Source organism: Chelonoidis abingdonii, chromosome 2 (genome assembly GCF_003597395.2).
Source record: "Chelonoidis abingdonii isolate Lonesome George chromosome 2, CheloAbing_2.0, whole genome shotgun sequence".
NCBI lineage: Eukaryota > Metazoa > Chordata > Testudines > Testudinidae > Chelonoidis > Chelonoidis abingdonii.
Genome location: NC_133770.1, coordinates 41,990,897 through 42,005,217, shown reverse-complemented (window position 1 = coordinate 42,005,217; position 14,321 = coordinate 41,990,897). Strand labels below are relative to the sequence as shown.

The window sequence follows — 14,321 nt, the reverse complement described above, 5'->3', positions numbered from 1 at the left end:
ACCACTGTTGGAAGACACGGATACTGGGCAATATGCACCATTGGTCTGACCCAGTTTGACCATTCTTATGTAAAATGTTTAGTACAGAAACTCCCCAACATAATGACCTCTCAAGAGAGCAACAATGTGAGATAACAACCTTGGCAAATAATGCATTTTAAAATCTTGGCTACTAGAAAACATATTTAGGTAAGTTTCCATTCCCAGTCACAAATCTAGCATTCTGGAGCAAAGTCACTAAATATAGTCAACAAACAAATGTTTCTTTTCTGGATTTCAGAAAAGCAGATTTCAGCTCCTTTAGAGAAATGATGGGCAGGATTCCTGGGAAGCTGAACTGAAGGGATGGGTGTCCAGGAGAGCTGGCAGTTTTTTAAGAAACCATGCAAAGAGCCAGGAAAATACCATACCGATGTGCAGAAAGAACAGCAAGCGTAGAAAGTGCCCAGCATGGCTTAGCAGGAACTCAGTGGTGAGCTGAAGCAAAAGAAGGAAGCTTACAAAAAATGGAAGCTTGGACAGATGACTGGGGGCATATAAGATTATTGTCAGGCCTGCAGGATAGGATCAGAAGGCCAAAGGGCAATTTGAGTTGAAACTAGCAAAGGATGTGAAGGATAATAGGAAGGGTTTTACAAGTATGTAAGCAACAAGAAGAGGACTAGGGATGGTGTAGGTCCCTTACTCAATGAGGCAGGTATCCTAGTGGTGGAGATATGGAAAAGGCTGAAGTACTCAGTTCCTTCTTCACTTCAGTCTTTACGGGCAGGATCAACTCCCAGACTACTAAACTGGGGAACGCCGAGAGGAGAGGAGGAGAGCAGCCCACTGTGATAGAGGGTCAGGTTGGGACTACTTAAAACGTTACGGTGCACAAGTCTATGGGACCGGATGAACTGCATCCGAGGGTGCTGAGGGAGTTAGCTGATGTGATTGCAGAGCGCTGACCATTATCTTTGAAATTCATGGCGAACAGGAGAGGTCCCGAGGACTGGAAGAAAGCAAATATAGTACCTATCTTTAAGAAAGGGAAAAAGGAGGATCCAGGGAACTACAGACCAATCAGTCTCACCTCAATCCCTGGAAAATCATGGTGCAGGTGCTGAAGGAATCCATCCTGAAACACTTAGAGGAAACAAGGTGATCAAACAGTCAGCATGGATTCACCAAGGGTAATCATGCCTGACCAACCTGATTGCTTTCTATGATGAGATGACTGGACTTGTGGATGGGGGCAAGTGTTGATGTGTTTACCTTGACCTTTAAGGCGTTTGACACGCTTTCCCACAGCATTCTCATCAGCAAACTAAGGAAGTATGGGTTGGAGGTGGACTGTGAAGTGGATGAGAACTGGTGAATCAACGGGCTCAGGGGTAGGTATCAATGGCACACTCTCTAGTTGGCAACCAGTAACAAGTGGTGTGCCCCAGGGGTCTGTGTTAGGGCCGTTCTATTAATGTCTTCATTAATGATCTTTGATGGGATAGCTTGCACATTAAGTAAATTTGCAGATGACACCAAGTTGGGGGGAGTGGTGGACACGCTGGAGGGCAGGGATAGGATTCAGGGAGACTTAGACAAATTGGAGAAGTGGACACAGAAACCTCATGAAGTTCACAAGGACAAGTGCAAAGTCCTGCACTTAGGACAGAAAAACCCATGCACTACTACAGGCTGGGGACTGTTTGGCTAAGTAGCAGTGCTGAAGAAAAGGATCTTGGGGTTACGGTAGATGGAAAGTTGACAATGAGCCTACAGTGTGCTCTTGTAGCCAAAAAGGCTAATAGCATAATGGGCCGTATTAGTAGGAGTGTTGCCAGCAGATCGAGGGATGTGATTATTCCCCTCTATTCGGCACTGGTGAGGCCGCATCTGGAATATTGTGTCCAGTTTTGGGTGCCACACTACAAAAAGGACGTGGAACAATTGGAGAGAGTCCAGCGGAGGGCAACAAGAATGATTAGAGGACTAGAGCACATGACTTATGAAGAGAGACTGAAGGAACTAGGCTTATTAGCCTGCAGAGAGAGACTAAGGGGGATTTGATAGCAACCTTCAACTACTTGAAGGGGTGCTCCAAGGAGGAGGGAGCTAGGCTGTTCTCAGTGGTGATGGAGGACAGAACAAGGAGCAATGGTTTGAAGTTGCAGTTGCGGAAGTCGAGGCTGAATATTAGAAAAAACTTTCTGACTAGGAGAGTGGTGAAGTATTGGGATGGGTTACCTAGGGAGGTGGTAGAATCTCCATCTTTAGAGCTATTTAAGGTCCGGCTAGACGCACCCTGCTGGGATTTAGGGAAAGTGGTCCTGCCTTTGGCAGGGGTTGGACTAGATGACCTCATGAGGTCCCTTCCAACCTTTTGATTCTATGATTCTATGATTCTGTGTCCCTCACTTCTCTCCACCGCATCCCACTCACCGGTGTTGTCTTTGATCAGTGGAGATTCAGAGTTCAGAGGGTTTTACGTGAGCACACCTCCCAGGTGGGGGGCAAGAAGGCACCTTGCTTGTTCCTTCAGCTGCTCACTGTTTGCTCTGGTCATGGCTGTTCGTTGTGCCACCGTTCACTCCACTACTCTGTTGCCAATGGCCCTGTGCAGTTACCTTTTGCTGCCACCTACCACTGTGACCTCTGTGAGTTGGTCTCTTGAGGGTCCACCCAGCTCTCCGTGATTTCAGCTGAGCACTCAGTGGGGGAACCTCACTGCTAGTGCATTCTGGGCTGTTTTTTTTACACAAAAACACTGTAACCAAAGAACACTGTCCCCAGAGCAGGACTAAGCACTTGGACTTGATTATCAGTGATTTCAGCTGCAGTGGTCTCTTAACAGAACAAAAGACTATCTATGGAGCCTAGTCAGCTCTGTCTTTAAACAGTGAGAGGGACAGGTCCCCACCCTCTCTCTTGATGCCCTCAATCAGCAAGGGCTAAGTACAGTTCAACTGCCCTTTACTTATACAATAAGAACAACAACATTTCATTCCCCACCCGCACTCTCCGCATTCAAGTGATTTGTAACCCAACCCCAGCCAAAATCTATCACTTGGGCAGCACAGCTCCGTTTGCTGGATACCTAGGTAGATTAGGTGTGAATGTAAATACAATCTGTCCTGAAGCCTTCCTCCACCTCATCACTAGCTGTCAGGGAGAGCTCATTTAGGCTTTGCATACAAATCATCATTTGAAATTATTAGGTTGGCCACATCACCAAAATGAATGCACTGACATTGTCATAAAAAACAACAGCTGTATAGGAAGCTAGTCTATGTTCAGACTTTTCAAATCTATTATACTTTCAGATACATGTATTTTATCATACACTGTATATGCTTTTAGAGTGTGTGTTAATGTTTCAATTTCAATTCATTTCCAAACAGTCACTAAATTGGCATGTTCAGAGTAGCAGCCATGTTAGTCTGTATCCGCAAAAAGAACAGGAGTCCTTGTGGCACCTTAGAGACTAACAAATGTATTTGAGCATAAGCTTTCGTGGGCCCATTTCATCGGATGCATAGAATGGAATTTATACGTGCGGAGGTATATATATGTATACACACAGAGAACATGAAAAGGTGGGAGTTGCCCAACCAACTCTAAGAGGCTAATTAATTAATATGTGCTATTGTCAGCGGCAGAAAAAAAATCTTTTGTTGTGATAATCAAGATAGCCCATTTAAGACAGTTTGACAAGAAGGTGTAAGGATATTTAACATGGGGAAACAGATTCAATGTGTGTAATGGCTCAGACATTCCCAGTCTCTATTTAAGCCTAAATTGATTGTATCTAGTTTGCATATTAATTCAAGTTCAGCAGTTTCTCTTTGGAGTCTTTCTGAAGCTTTTCTTTTGCAAAATTGCCACCTTTAAATCTGTTACTGAATGGCCAGAGAGGTTGAAGTGTTCTCCTACTGGTTTTTGAATATTATGATTCCCAATGTCAGATTTATGTCCATTTATTCTTTTGCATAGAGACTGACTGGTTTGGCCAATGTACATGGCAGAGTGGCATTGCTGGCACATGATGGCATATATCACATTGGTAGATGTGCAGGTGAATGAGCCCCTGATGGCAAGGCTAATGTGATTGGGTCCTATTATGGTGTCACTGGAATAGATATGTGGACAGAGTTGGCATCGGGTTTTGTTGCAAGGATAGATTCCTGGGTTAGTGTTGTTGTTCTGTGGTGTGTGCTTGCTAGTGAGTATTTGCTTCAGGTTTGGGGGCTGTCTGTAAGCAAGGACTGGCCTGTCTCCCAAGATCTGGGAGAGTGAGGGATCATCTTTCAGAATAGGCTGTAGATCTTTGATAATGCGTTGGAGACGTTTTAATTGGGGGATGAAGGTGACGGCTAGTGGCGTTCTGTTATTTTCTGTGTTGGACCTGTCTCATAATAGGTGACTTCTGGGTACTCTTCTGGCTCTGTCAATCTGTTTTTTCACTTCAGCAGGTGGGTATTGTAGTTGTAAGAATGCTTGATAGAGATCTTGTAGGTGCTCGTCTCTGTCTGAGGGATTGAAGCAAATGTGATTGTATCTTAGAGCTTGGCTGTAGACAATGAATGGTGTGGTGTGTCCTGGATGGAAGCTGGAGGCATCTAGGTAAGTATAGCGGTCAATAGGTTTCCAGTATAGGGTGGTGTTTATGTGACCATTGCTTATTAGCACAGTAGTGTCAAGGAAATGGACCACTTGTGTGGACTGGTCTATGCTGAGGTTGATGGTGGGATGGAAATTGTTGTAATCATGATTGAATTCCTGAAGGGCTTCTTTTCCATGGGTCCAGATGATGAAGATGTCATCAATGTAGCACAAGTAGAGTAGGGGCATTAGGAGATGAGAGCTAAAGAAGCGTTGTTCTAAGTCAGCCATAAAAATGTTTGCATACGTGGGGCCTTGCGGGTACCCATAGCAGTGCTGCTGACTTGAAGGTATATATTTGTCCCCAAATGTGAAATAGTTGTGGGTGAGGACAAAGGCGCAAAGTTCAGCCACCAGGTTTGGCAGGTGACTAGTTCAAAAAACTGGGTGGGGGGTGTTGGGGAAATTCAAGGAGGGGTGTACACTCCCCCTTGGGGGGGGGGTAGGGAAATCACTGGGTGGGGGAAATTCTTTGCAGTTGATCTGATTCCATGGGCATCATAAGAACCCAGTTAAATTTGGTGTAAATACCTAAAGTTTCTTAATTCTAGTCACTAAACCACTGGAATGGGGATGAAATGGGGCAGATGAATAAAGTTAAATAGAAACTTATAATAGAAAAAGTGCGTTTTTCCTAAAAATATTTTTAATCTCAATGTCATTGCATATTAACAGAGACTTATAAGATATAGACTATCCAGTACAATGTTGTAGCTTGAGAGCCTTAGTATGGTTGATAATTAAATATACAAGATGTGAGTGTCTGCAGCCAGCTGCAGGAACTCTTCTTATAAAACAGTAATAAGTGTATATCTTTAGGTGCACCTAGATAGATCTTCTACTAGCCAGTACCTGTGATAAGGTGTGAATGCAGCCTTGTCTATAAAGAGTTACCAGGTTCCAGCCCATCAAATAGATGATCTGGGGGGAGTTATAAAACGAAAAGGGAAACTGATGCAAAGGGAGCTAGCAGTGGGAAAAGGTGCATTCTCTCACCTCCCACTGTCTGAGATAGAAGTGCTTGTTTGCGGGGATTTTGTTTAGTTTGTGAATATAAAGCAATCCATGAAGAAAAGGAGATGGAAAAAATCTGTAATGGTGACTTCCACCCCCTTCCTTATTTGGTGAGTTGGCAAACTGGCCTGCAGGAGCCATGTCTCAGGTTTTTATTAGGCTTCAGACAGTAATACCCCCAAATCTCTCACAACCCTCAAGCACAGAATATGGCAACATTCATAGCTCATGGAGGGATGAGGTGCTTCTTTAAAGAGTGCCCTGCAGATTCTTAGCTCCCGACTCTCTTCATACAATTATGATTATTGCATGGGCAGAGATCCCCAGGTTGGTATTCTCTAAATGGTTTAATTGCACTTGGACCTTCTCAGACAGGCCATGGTGCTACTCTGGCTCACGTATTCAGGAAACTAGAAGAGGTTTTGGAGATTGTAATCCACTGGTACAAAAGAGCATACAATTACTTGAAATGAAATTGGAATCTCTGTGCGAAATGTCAGTATGAAATAAAAAGTTTAGCATTATCATATGCATTTAAAGATGGAAACAGTGACTCTGATTGCATTCTTTCACTATCTGAACTGGTAGCAGAGTCAAAAGAGGTATGCGATACTATCAGATCATCTGATAATTTAGCCCCTACATTTTGCAGAAGATTTCCAGGCCATCTAATTTCATTTTTAAAAAAATGCTGAATGAGGCAACAATTAAAACACAGAGTTATGAAAAAGTATATGCATTAGCATGATGATGTTAGCTACATAAAAAGCTCTTCTCCGAGCATGAGCATCTGCTCCCTTTATATGATTTTCTGGTTGATCACATCTTGCTTCTTTCTGTTTGCCAGTAGTTTTCGGAGTATGACCAAAGAGAGAAAGGGGCAAAGTATTACTACCTCCACCAAACTTGCTCTGGCTCTCAGCCCCTATTTTGGCTACTGCCTTGCAAAGCTCAGGAGTTTCAGTTCCTGGGGCTGTTTATTTCAGGGGTGTCACTCCCCATAAGTTTCACTTTGATTTTTTTATTTCATTTGAACAAACTCAAGCTCAAGCAAAAGTGTTTTAATTGTTCTTGGTGCAGAGGGAAACCGCAAAACTATGACATTTAGAATTGGTTTCTACCTTGTACTGTAGTATTATGTGTGCTTAGGGCTGAACTGAGCCCATACAGACTGTTTTTCGAAGCTGCTGAGCTCCTGAAGCTTTCACAGACTTCAGTAAAAGCTGTGGGTGATCAGCACCTTTTGATACTCTTGTTAATTGTGGGTTTAATGGCCTTTGCTTGTGATGAGTGTCTTGCAGGTGAGAGATCCAGGGATTGGCCCTTCACTGTTACAATAGAAGTGCAGAACTTGAAAGAAGCAACAATTCCCTGCTTTATATTGCCTGCAAAATGCCAGGTCAATTGTAAAAATTAATAGCAACCAACAGAAAAGTGAATAAGAAATAAAGCACTCTACTTACCTCAGAAGCAGCCCTATTCCCCTGGCCTCCGCATAGTCATGCATAAGTCTTCTCTCTGCTTAGGCACAAAAAACCCATTTAAAAACATTAAAAGACACATAGGTGGATAAATTTTTGTCATTTAAAACCACTGAGGACTGTAGATGTATGGCTTAAGCATTTGTCTGGCTGGCAGTCTGAAAAATGCCAGTGTCCTAAGGGTTAAAACATTGATCTGTAAGAATGCATGTCCTCTGAAAAGGAACAAGAGAAAAGTGGTGTCTTTATTTATTTTAAGAAAAGACTTTATTTTCTGCATGAAACATTTACTTCTGTCAATAGGAGCAAAATATACTGCCCCACAAGGAAGCTGAAAGTGAAAATGCTGCTTTCTGCTAAGATTGTATGTTTTGGGAATTGAAAGCTTCCTGGGCATTCAGTATGTTTTATTGATAAGAAATGAATTAAAATAAATAAATACAAATTTATGAAGAAATGGAAACATGATTTTTTTCAAAATGGACTGCTTGGTATAAAGTAATGCCCAAATGAACTTTTAACCACCTTATTGACTTTTAAAACATATCAAATGGACTACTTTTTAATCAGTTAATTTAACACTCCCCAGTACGGTGGAGTAATGCATAACTGCAAAAGGTTCAGATGAAAGTGAGCCTGCAAAATCATGCCGTAAATCTCATAAAAACAGGCTCTTTGGATCTCTAGTTCATCCTGCTACAATGATTGTGGAAGTTACCCAAGAAAAGCTTTTCTCTTGGTATTTTGACATGTGCTCTTCCAGCCTTAGTGAGAATCAGGAAAGGCCCAGGCTTGTGAAAACTTCAAACTTTTTACATTTAAACATGAATTTTGTCTTGGTTTGAATGGGCCCCAACCAAACCCCCAGATCTTGATTGGAATTAGATTTGAGCTGCAAACTCTCCTCTCCTTAATGAGCTGAATTGGAACACTGCGTCTAAACACTCTGATAGTTGGAAAGTTTAACTTTGATTTGAATTGCAGCTCCGCTTGTTTGGGAATGTAATCATCTGCTGAACTGATCTCCAGTTTCAATGAACATTGTTTTCACTGGACACAGTTAGGAGTGAAGTAAGTCTGTTCCACTCTCTGGTGACGCTGTACTGATATATGTCTATAAGGCACCACAGGATTTTTTACAGATTCAGACTAACACCGCTACCCCTCTGATACATGTACTGATATAGACATCCTAAACCAGTGTTTCCCAGACTTGGGACGCTGCTTGTGTAGGGAAAGCCCCTGGCTGGTCAGGCTGGTTTGTTTACCTGCTGCATCTGCAAGTCCGGCTGATTGTGGCTCCCAATGGCCGCGGTTTGCCACTCCAAGCCAATGGGAGCTGCTGGAAGCTGTATGGGCCGAGGGACATACTGCCTGCTGCTTCCTGCAGCTCCCATTGGTGTGGAGCAGCGAACTGCGGCCAGTGGGAGCCACGATCGGCCAGACCTGAGGATGCGGCAGGTAAACAAACTAGCCCGGCCTGCCAGGGGCTTTCCCTACACAAGCGGCGTCCCAAGTTTGGGAAACACTGTCCTAAACTGTCAGAAAATTCATGTTACAGGCACCCAGCTTATTCCAACTTGAAGCAGAAATAGGTTAACTTGCATCTTGTGGGAGCATCCTGTTATTTCCTAAACTGGCCAGACATAGAAGAGAAACAATGGTGGTGTTCTCCATTACTTCCAGTACAGAGAGTGCTGTGGAGGGCTGTATTCTCTGAGGTGCTGGCTGGAATGGCTGGGACTATTGGCTTGCCCTGCCACTAGTCCTTGGCACAGGATAGGTAACTGGTGAAGAGAAGCTCTGGAAATGCCTGCCTTCCTCCTATCAGTGTCATGCTCTGAGTTTTTTTTTTCTGCTGCAAACCAGGTCCTGAGGGAATTTGTTTCATAATGTGCCATGTTGGGCTGCACTGGGCTGTGGTGTGCCAGGCAAATGTAATGACAATAATCAATTTATTTTTAATTTCACTTAGAAAATAGTAAGTTGTCTAATTTAAAGCAATGTAAGAAACATTTAGATTTGAAACATTCAGTTAATTTGCTTCTAAATATATAGGGTAAGAACCTCAATTGCTGCAAGTCAGTGTGATTCCATTGAAGTCAATGCGGCTATGACACTTTACATCAGCTGTTGTTCTAGCCAATTGAGTCTAGACACTGTCTTCATCTCCATAGCAATGGGAGAAGGGTGGGTAAGTTCTATGCAAAACTGGAAACAATGCAGCAAACCAAACGGAAATTTTTGTTACTTAAGAATGCTGATTTCTTCTTATTCAGAAGGATTACTATTCCCCACCTTGAGTTAGGGTGTTGGAGGGCTACTTGATTGGTTGCTTAAAAGCTAATCTTGGGAACTGCAAATAAAGGCATGTTAAAGATAGAAGGCATTTATCTTTGTTCCTACCAATATCTGATTAGAGGAAATATTAGACCTCATTTCCATGCCACCATTCACTTTACACTGGGCTTCTCTTTTTATTAACCCAATTCAAAGAAAAGTTTTATTTAGGCTAAGTAACATATCGACATCAGAAACTGACCAAGAGCATTTTTGTTTCCAGTCAACCAACCCTCCGTGCATATAAATGACCAGAATACAATTCTATATGGCACAACCCACATTCCTGCCTGGTTGATAAGTAGGGTGACCAGATAGCAAGTGTAAAAAATCAGGAGAGGGGGTGGGGTTAATAGGTGCCTATATAAGAAAAAGCCCCCGAAATCGGGACTGTCCTTATAAAATGGGGACATCTGGTCACTCTATTGATAAGTTTGTCTGTTGAGAATATTCTTTTGCTTACTCTGCTTACTTTCTCTTGTCTTTTGAGTAGTGATCACAACTCGTGTTCGCATATCACAGCCCCAGCTGTTGTTGCAGATTTTATGATGTTGCATCCCTGAGGAAAAATATCAAGCCAAAGTGAAAAATGATTCTTCATATGTATATATTCAGATTTGGGTGATCAGTACACTTCCATTTATTTAATGCTATTGGTTATAAACCTTTTTATATGGTCTGTAAAGGGAAGTCAGAGCTCAAGAATTTGCTTTAACCCACAGTTTAATGTTCCTAGTCTGCCCAGGCCTTCAAGTATATATTGGCTTTGAAACTCTTCAAGCGCTATAATAAAATATTTATGTTGTGAAGAAGCAGACTGGTGTGATCACTGGACTGAAAACAATTTGTAGGAGAAATCCGAGCCCAAAGTTAAACAGATTTCTAAAATGATTTAACTTAAGTGAAACCCTGAAAAGTGACAGTCAACATGGTATCACTTCCCTCAACAAACTTGCTCTGGTTTGTGGATATTCAGTCGGATGGGACTGAAAGCAGGATTTCCACCAATGGAGAAGGATCAATGAGATTTAGCTTGAAGAATCTTTATTAGTAGTAGTGATGGTTGAGATAGAAATAGCACAGATTGAATTTTCAGGGTTAGCAATTAGAAAAAAACTACTTTTTATGTGAAAACTCCTAACATAAGAACAGCCATACTGGGTCAGACCAATGGTCCATCTAGCCCAGGGGTTGGCAACCTTTCAGCAGTGGTGTGCCAAGTTTTCATGCATACACTCTAATTTAAGGCTTCGCATGCTGGTAATACATTTTAATATTTTTTAGACGGTCTCTCTATAAGTCTATAATATATAACCAAACTACTGTTATATGTAAAGTAAACAAGGTTTTCAAAATATTTCAGAAGCTTTATTTAAAATTAAATTAAAATGCAGTTCTTATCAGTTTAGTGTGATCTTTGCCCTTGCTTTTCCTTGTTGAGTTTTCCAATGTCTGACACATATTTGGATACTTTAAGCTGCACACAGGCTTCTGAGTGATCAGTTGTTAACCGGTTGGAACCCCAGATTGGCAGCTGAGGTGAGTGGAGCTGGCGGCTGGTAGGGCTGAGCAGGGCTTCAGGCCTGGACCCTGTCTGGCAGGGGGCCTGCGCTGGAACTCCAACCGGAAGCAAGGTGAGTGGGGCTGTCGCAGGGACCCCAGCTAGCAAGGGGCCAGCCCACCCAGCTCTGGGGTTTCAGCTGCCGGCTCCTGCCAGCCAGGGTCTCAGCCCGCTACCAGCTTGGGGTTCCTTCACCCAGGCCATCAGCGGGCGCTGAGTGGGACCGGCAGCGGGACCCCGGCTGGCAAGGGGCCAGCAGCGGGAACCCCAGAGCGACGGCAGGCTGAGCGGCTCACCCTGTGCTGTGTGCCATCAAAAATCATCTCTTGTGCCATCTTTGGCACATGTGTCATAGGTTGCCGACCCCTGATCTAGCCCAATATCCTCTCTTCTGACAATGCCAGATGCTTCAACGGTAATTAACAGAACAAGGCGATTATCAGGTGATCCATCCCCTGATGCCCAGTGCCAGCATCTTGCAGTCAAAGGCTTAGGGACACTTAGAGCATGGAGTTACATCCCTGACCATCTTGGCTAATAGCCATTGCTGGACCTATCCTCACAACATCCCCTGGTAATGAGTTCCACAGGTTGACTGTACATAGTGAGAAAAAGTACTACTTTTTGTTTGTTTAAAATCTGCTGCCTATTAATTTCCTTCGGTGACCTCGGGTTTTTGAGTTGTGTGAAAGGGTAAATAACATCTCCTTATTCACTTTCTCAACAACATCCATGATTTTATAGACTCTATCATATTTCCCCTCTATCATATTTCCAAGCTGAAAAATCCCAGTTTTTTCACTCTCTCTTCATATGGAAGCTGTTCTGTACCCTTAATCATTTTTGTTTCCCTTCTCTGAACCTTTTCCATTTATAATATATTTCTTTTGAGATGGGGCAACCAGAACTGCATGCAGTATTCAAAGTGTAGGTATACCATGGATTTATATAGCAGTATTATGATATTGTCTATTATTATCTATCCCTTTCCTAATGGTTCCTAACATTCTGTTTGCTTTTATGACTGCTGCTGCACACTGAGTGTATGTTTTCAGAGAACTATCCACAATGACTCCAAGATCTTCCTTGAGCAGTAACAGCTAATTTAGACCCTACATTTTTGTATATATGGTTGGATTATGTTTTCCAGTATGTGTCACTTTGCAACATTGAATTTTATCAGCAATTTTATTGTCCAATCATCCAGTTTTGTGAGACCTCTTTGTAACTCTTTGCAGTTTGCTTTGGATTTAACTATCTTGAGTAATTTTGTATCATCTGTAAACTTTGCCACCTCACTGTTTACCTCTTTTTCCAGATCATTTATGAATATATTAAACAGCATTGGTCCTAGTACAGATCCCTGGGGAACATCTCTAGTTACCTTTCTCTGTTCTGAGAACTATTTATTTCTACTCTTTGTGTCCTGTGTTTTAACCAGTTACTGATCCAAGAAAGGACCTTCCCTCTTATCCCATGATGGCTTACTTTGCATAAGGGCCTTTGGTGGGCCAAAGGCTTTCTGAAAGTCCTAGTACACTATATCAACTGGATCACCGTAGTCCATGTGTTTGTTGACCCCTTCAAAGAATTCTAATACACTGAGGCATGATTTCCCTTTACAAAAGCTGTTTTAACTCTTCCCCAACAAATCATGTTCATCTGTGTCTCAAAATTCTATTCTTTACTACAATTTCAACCAATTTGCCTGGTACTGAAGTTAGGCTTACTAGCCAGTAATTGCCAAGATCACCTCTGGAGCTTCTCTTAAAAATTGGTTTCACATTAGCTATCCTTCAGTTATCTGGTACAGAAACTAATTTAAGTGATAGGTTGCATAGTACAACTAGTAGTTCTGCAATTTCATATTTTGAGTTCCTTCAGAACTTTTGGGTGAATACCATCTGGTCCTAGTGACTTCTTACTGTTTAATTTGTTAATATGTTCCAAAACCTTCTCTACTGACACCTCAATCTGAAACAGTTCCTCAGCTTTCTTCCCTAAAAAGAATGGCTTAGGTTTGAGAATCTCCCTCACATACTTTTCAGTGAAGACTAATGCAAAGAATTCATTTAGCTCCTCAAATTTGATACGGAGTCATGGAAATATAATAAATATGGGATCACACAATAATACTTTTACTGTCACTTTTCAGAATAGACTCACACTTTAAAAGAGTCCATCCTGCATTATCTTGTCATTTATAAGTACACATGTGCTTGGTGTCTATATTAGCCAGTGTAATTCCCCACACCGGAAAACAAGGGTTTAAGGAACTACTCTGGGCTCAGCCAACCCTGCCCTAGCACACCTGTAGGAAATGCACCAATCGGGGAATATGTTAAAAGGCAGGAGAACAGCTCACTTGGGAGCAGAGCAGGGAAGAGCACAGACCAGCAACCTGCAGCTCCAGCAGAGAAGAGCTAAGGGAAAGCAGAATCTCTCCCTGAAACCTGCCCAAAGGTCCCTCCCTGAGGGATAGGAGGTTCTGCTTCAGAGAAGGGCTTGAGAAGACAGCATCCCCCTTGCCCTCTCATATGAACTCTGGGTGTGTTAATTCCCTTTCTTTTGTTTGGACTTTCTGAGCAGGGGAAAGCCTTATGACAGCTCTGGTCCAGGAAGGTGGACTATACTACAGGAAGAGGCAGTTGCCACCCCAAGAGAAAGGAAGTTTTCACATGACATGCAGACACTGAAAGTGAAGCAGACACCCTTCACACTTCCTAAACTCAGATGGCAGCCTTGGGACAATCACGGGAAGGTGGTAATAAGTGGCCAGGAGAGGGTAGCATCAAGTGCCCCTGGCTGTCAGATCACTGACAGCCCTCAAAGGGCCTTAAATTAGGGCCTAGTGGAGTGGGTGGAACTGGGTTCCCCTACCAACCACTGCCTCTGCAAGTTACGGGCCTAATCTCTGACCACTAGGTGACGCTCCTCTCCCAACCACCCCTGAGCAAGGACCATCACATACTCCTTTGACAACCAGGTCAGATTGGAGTGACTATAATTTTCAAAATAAGACAGGTTATGTTAGCGTTTTCTGCCTTGCTCCCCTCTCTTCATGCGTCTTCTTTTACCCTCTCTCCTGTGGACCTCAGTTTCCCCCACTAATTTTGGTACAAGCCCTACTTTTTTCCTTGCTACTCTACACTCAGTGTGCATGCATGAGTGTATTCATTTTTTTCACTTTCTCCTTTGCTTCCTGTTCTGAGGGTTGTCTAAACTCTTCTTAATCTCCATTTAGCCTACTGGTAGTTTGAAATGCTTGGTTGGTTGGCTTTGTTAAA

At 42.7% G+C, this 14,321-nt stretch overlaps 1 long non-coding RNA gene across 1 annotated transcript in view; it reads left to right on the top strand.

Annotated features, from left to right (window-relative positions):
* LOC142046192 (uncharacterized) overlaps positions 1 to 10,867 on the top strand; it is a 57,121-nt gene extending 46,254 nt beyond the window's left edge. The window contains exon 2 of the long non-coding RNA XR_012655091.1: positions 10,640 to 10,867. This is a non-coding gene — a long non-coding RNA (uncharacterized LOC142046192). The remainder of the gene's footprint in view (positions 1 to 10,639) is intronic.
* The last annotated feature ends 3,454 nt before the right edge of the window (positions 10,868 to 14,321 follow it).